Below are 6041 nucleotides of genomic sequence, written 5' to 3'. Positions count from 1 at the left end.
CCATTTTTTTAAATAAATTTTAGACCTTCTAAAGAAACACCTGGTATTTAATAAATGACCTCACTTTGCACGGAGCTCGCCAATCAACAAAATGGTTTATGAAATAAACCAGAAGATTTTACTTATACTGAAGCACACTTTTGTTCTGTTTGCAACAATAACATCATATGGTTTATGCCTTTCAGGTTCTTGCCGGACTGCTGCAAGATCAAGACTGCACACCAGACGATAGTGCAAATCAAGAGTGCATGGAAAATGACTTCACGCCTGGAGGCTGCACACCAGACAGTCAAGAATGCACACCAAACAGCAATACAAATCAGGACTGTGCAACAAGTCGAATGCCACTGGCAGATGCTGCTGAGGACCCTGCATCTCAGCAGCCCACGTGTGCCACGTGTGCCAGCGCCACGTGTGCTACAGCCAGCCTTGCGATTCGGCCTGCTCGGTTGCAGCCCGAGGCCATCGAGTTAGTGAAAAAAATCACTTGTCGCTTGATCTGAGAACAGCACGATAAAGGCGGCCGCAAACGGATGGAGATCTTCCTACAAGGGCTTGCAGTATGAAGCAACTCGCCTAAACAAGGATTTTAATTTACTGCCAGATACCATCTTGGCACGTAGAACGGAAGGCGCACGTTTGCCACCTCGACGAGTTCTGCCGTAAAGCGCCGCAAACTTCTTTCTTTCGCGTGTGTTAAGAACCGAGCCGGCACGCAGCGACCGTGAAGCGATGCCAGCATAAAATTTGCGTGCAAAAAGAGCCTGATAACTTCTTGCGCATGTCAGTGGTCTGTGTGGATTACAAGCAGATTTGCGGCAGCACCGACAAGCGGCAAGACAACAGTGCCTACGATCGCATCCCGCTTACATTGCATTAGGAAAATTTCGTGGAGCAGTGCTATACAACATTTTCTCGCTTCAAAATTAATTTATTATATCTCTGAATGAAGTTTGGCTAGAAAAGTATGCTTACGAAAGGACATTTCCAACACGTGGAGATGCTTACACTTCGCTTTCGTTCAAGCCAAAAGCACCGCTTGCGCCAGCATCGTTGCTCCCTTGGAGCGGTTTGCTCTTTGCGATTGGTTCGTACATGTAGGGGATGACGCCAAGATCCTCCTGGTAATCTTCGATGTGTTTCATTGTGATATAAGCATCAAACCAACAGCCCGAACCACCGCGCGACGCGCTTCATGTACTACATCGGCGGCGACCGAGCCGGGCTCACCGAGCCAACGCCAGTGTTCACGTCACGAGGCGCCCAACCAATCACAGGCGGCAACGAGGCGCGCGAGCTGGCCCGAGGCTGCTGCTGCACTTTTCGCCAAAATAAAATAGGTTTACGCTTTCCTCTGCCTAATTTCGATGAGAAATTCGAATTCCGAGGGTGGAAAACTGTAAAGGGCATCTCTTCACTCAATTTTTCTGGGAAACCTTTCAGCATCCCTTTAACTGAGGGGAACACGTTTCCACACGAGGACGCCCGCGGCGAAGAGCGGAGCTTTGCGCGTGAACGTCCAACACGCTTCCCTGTCCCAGGGAGAAGAGAGCCCGCGGGTCCCCGCGAGCGCGCAGCAAAACGCCATCCGTGGCGCTGGTGTCGCTACGACGCGAGCGCCCTCCCCTGTTAGTTAAAGAAACGAATACTGAGAAGAGCGCGTTTCGGAGGAGCTAACTACATTGGGGGTGCAATGCGGGAAAGTGAACGCAGGGGACGAAGGCGTCCCCACAATCTACAATACCTTTCAGCGTCAGTACTTTCGGAGTCCCCGTCAGGCGAGCAATAGGCCTCTCTTGAAGCTCGTGTCAATTGAGAATTTCTCCGGCGCAAAGTGTTTAAGCGGGCGCCGTCAGGACCACTGGATGCGCCCACTATGAGCGGAAGTTGCCTTGTATTTGCAGGTATATACAGCCAAGACATCTTTCTCTCACCCCAGAAACGGCTTGCCAGTCACCCCCCCCCCCTCTAACTCTGGCACACATGCAGCATGCATCTAGAGAGTTTACCAAAAATATTTTATTTCCATCACCTGTTTACATCGCCTTTGTAACTCGCATTATATATCTCGACCACCTATAGCTCAGTTTCTTCAAAAACACAGGTAATCGTGGCTTGTCGCTAGTGCAGTGTGAAATTAAGATTTTCGCCTATGCTGATGTCGTCGCCATCTCTTGCTCTGATGAAAAGAATACGATAAAAAAGCAGGCTTGCATTAGTTGGGGGCACTTCATGTCTGTACGGACACAAACTTTCGACGTCTTTGATGCGACGTTGCGTTGTGACAATGCTGCAATTGGTGCATTGCGAGAGGAGGACGGAGAATTCGTTAAATAGAATTTTTTTTTTAACTTTTCTGGGGCGCTTTCAAGGGAGCCCATGCGTGGGCAGAATTTCATGCTACCTTTATACAGTATGGTGACTCTTTCGTGCAGTTTTTGTCCACTAACCTGTTTCATGGTTTTTATTTTTCGAAACCGAAAACCATCACTTCCTGGTAGCTGTGCTTATTAGGTGACTAAATGCTCATCTGTCTTTTATGTACATAGTCATGAGCGAATTTTGTGCTGACACAGTCGATTTCCTAAAGTTTCGCTTTTCCTTAGAATACCTGTACGGCTTCTCCAAAAGCCATCTAACAAATGTTCTGATCGGTCATTACTTCCTCTACGTGCAGCCTTACCTAGCCTTTCTTGACGGCTTTGTATTAAGGCGAGTTCAGTGGATGTACATTCAACAGACCCCAAAACCTTTCTTAGACTTTAAACGTCGAACTTACGTGTTAGGATTTGCCATCGAGCCAAGGTGACGTTTGTGCCTTGATCAGTGCATTGCTACAGCTGCAAGCAAGGAGCGACTATTGAACAACGAAATTATTTTTGACGCTTTGTTCGTTTGAGACATAGCTCACTTCAGCAGTCTCTTAAAAAGGACATTGAGGTCATGCCTTATAAGTTTTGTGCCAGTAATGAAGGACACCGGAATTCCGGTGAACTTTTCCTGTTAATAAGACTGCTTAGCGTGTGAAGAAGCTGTATGCTTGATAAACACGCACAATCGCCAATTTAGACGAGGTCACTGTTCTGAGAACAGTTCATTTCAGCTCAGAACGTATGTGCTGCGAAAGTTAAACCTCCTGACTGATCGCCGTTTCCTGACGTATGCGCCTTCAGGAATTTTTATGTGCGGGCAGAGTAAGGGAGTGATAGTGGCATGAGGCCGTAAGCCGAGGTCGCGGAATTCGACCCAGCCAAGTAAGGCAAGAAGAGGTGAGGGAGGTTCCTGATATTCCATGCGGCAACAATAAAAAGAATCTTCAAAGATGACCGAGTAGCCTAAGGCATCAGTAAACGAAGCTTCCTTGTTGCGCTCGCCGCCACTGGCTCGATTCCCACCCAGGGTTAGAGTATTGTAGTTGTTTTCTTACTGCGTTAGCAGTTTAGTCTCCTTTCTCAAAAATTCAAAAATTTCCGTGGTGTGTGTGTGTGCGTGTGTGCGTGCGTGCGCGCGTGCGCCAGTGCAAGTACGGGCGTACGTGCGTGTGTCCATGCATGCGTGCGCTTAAGCATTTGCATGCACACGCGTGCACAATTCGGTGGGCGCACATCCGGGCACTCAATGGCAAAAAATTGACAGACGGTTGCAATTGCCGGTAATGCAAAGTTTAAGCGCAACTCAGCACAGGCCACCTGGCATGTGGCGTATTATGCTGCTAGCCACGCTTGGGGTCTTTGGACAACCGGTTACGCCGACTACGACGCGGAACGCGGGAACGAGCGAATAAGAGCTGCGGTTTAAAATTCCCCATCTACCTGCAACCTGAGGTAGAATGCTGTGAATGCTGCACGTGTGCCGTCGCAGAGCGTTCCAAAAAAGAACGCAAACAGACATGAAGCCTGTTGCATATGCAAGCGAAAACGCTAGCGAATCCTGCCGCCATGGTGCAAAAACTTGTTGTTGAGTCGTCGCTATGGTGAGCGGCGAGGTTCCAACAAGTTGGAAACTTTCGCTGGGACGCGCCGCTAAATCGCCCACTCGCTTGCATGTGAACCAACTTTAACCCTCTCGCCTCAGACATAAACAACCCGAAGCGAGGGTTCTCGCACAGCTTCCGCCCTCACCGTTCGATCACGTTTTTTATGTGGCACTCTCGGAAAAAGAAGACGCATTACGTTCGCTGCTATTGACGAGTGTGGCGCCGGTGAACACTCTCATGGTTCGATTGCACTACACATAAGTACCCCCGAAATCCAAAAATATTAGACAGTCGTCGCCGCAGCGTGAGCAGTGCGCTTTGGTGAGGGGAGTATATGTTGACCTGGAAGGACCGCCTTGCTGTTCCCCTACCTAGATGCATGGGTGTGCCTCTCAGACTTTTGGTGTTTAGGGAGGTGGGGGCGGGCAGGAGTATGGTGGGCTCGTATTACACAGCCTGGTGTTTTGTGGTATGGGCTTACTCCGATTTTCCTTTCCGGCACTTTCCATGCAATAAATAAAAAAATCGTCGCCGTAGCTCAGTTGGTAGAGCACCGGACGCAAAATTTGGAGGTCAAGGGTTGGCATCCTATTGGCATGTGCTTTTTTCAGTGTAATCAATTATCGTTAAAAATAATTAATCTTTAAGCTCCTATTGATGAACACCCCAAATTATTTTTAAAAAGTACATCCCCTATGCTCCTTGGTTTCGGTTATTGTTGGCTTCCGTCATGTGCGGCAGCGAGAGGCAGATATAAGCCGCCCGTCAGAGAATTCAAGATACAGCAGACTGAGACTAGCGTGACGAAGCTGCCCGCTAGCGATTGGCATTTGTGTTTTTTTGTATAAGCAGAACAATTTCAATGCATCGACATAATTCAAAATCACTTCATCGCAGTTACATTTCATTTCAGTAGTACCTTTCTAGGCGTTTATCACTTCCCAGCGACTGCATGTATTTCCGCATAACCTCTTTGTGTAATCACTATATTTTTTCTAAGTATCGTACCGCTGCTACATGCCCGCCTTTCATTGCTTATTTCCATCGCGTGCAACAAAGAATGTTAGGATTCTTTAAAAAGAAAAGACATATATATTTATTTGTTTTGTATTAATCGTATTATGTGTGTTCTAACGCGTCAAAGCAGCGCAGAGTCTATCAGGAACGCTGTAGTGGAGGACTCCAGATTAGCGTAGATCAGCTGGGGTTCCTCAGAGTGCACTCACATCGCACAGCACACGCGCAGTTTTGTATTTCGCCGCTATCAAAATGCGACCTCGCCACCGGTATCAAACCCGCGACCTTGGCATTAGCAGCCGAGCACCACAGCCACTGAGCCATTGTGAGGGGTCTTATTCATTATCTGCTTTCTGAGACAAGGAATGCCTCAGAAAGTATTTGTTGCACAACTTGATTGGGTCATTACGCCTATGCTTCACATATTTACGGTACTCGACACAAAAGAAAACCATTCTCACTGAGTGCTTTACGAGTTAAAGCAGTGCTAACCATTCGAGCAGAGCTGTACGTAAGCATGTGAAAGGGGGATACTATAAAATCCAACATTTCACATCCATCTGGCGTAAAATACTTAAGAATTATGAAAAGCACAGTATGTAAACGCCAATTAGCTTTCTTCCTAGACACAAGACTTTCAGTTTTGTTGTTGAATTGGCTGCCATTTCGACTGGATGCCATTTTCGCAATCCATAACGCCGACAGCTTTCGCTGGGTAAATCTACGCGCTGGCACATACCATTTAGTCTGAAAAAAAAAGAAGAAAAAGTACGTTGTGTTGCACAAAATGTGCGGCTGAAGCGAGCCCCGAACCGGTTCGGAACGGTTCCTTTGAATCGTTCCGGTTCGGGTTCAGTTCCAAGATGGCGAAAAAAATTTGGGTTCGGTTCGGTTCCAGTTCCGGGCAAAAATTCGGGTTCGGTTCCGGTTTTGGGTTCAGGTTCGGTTCCGGTTCGACACCCTGGCTGGGACCCACACGAGCCGGCAGCTAGCAGACGACGCTGCCTGAGAAGCTAGCAGACGAAGCGCATGCGCATTTGGCACATCC

This window comes from Amblyomma mixtum, chromosome 1 (genome assembly GCF_055824585.1).
Source record: "Amblyomma mixtum isolate Tamu chromosome 1, ASM5582458v1, whole genome shotgun sequence".
In the NCBI taxonomy this organism is placed as follows: Eukaryota; Metazoa; Arthropoda; class Arachnida; order Ixodida; family Ixodidae; genus Amblyomma; species Amblyomma mixtum.
This window is presented reverse-complemented; position numbering follows the sequence as displayed.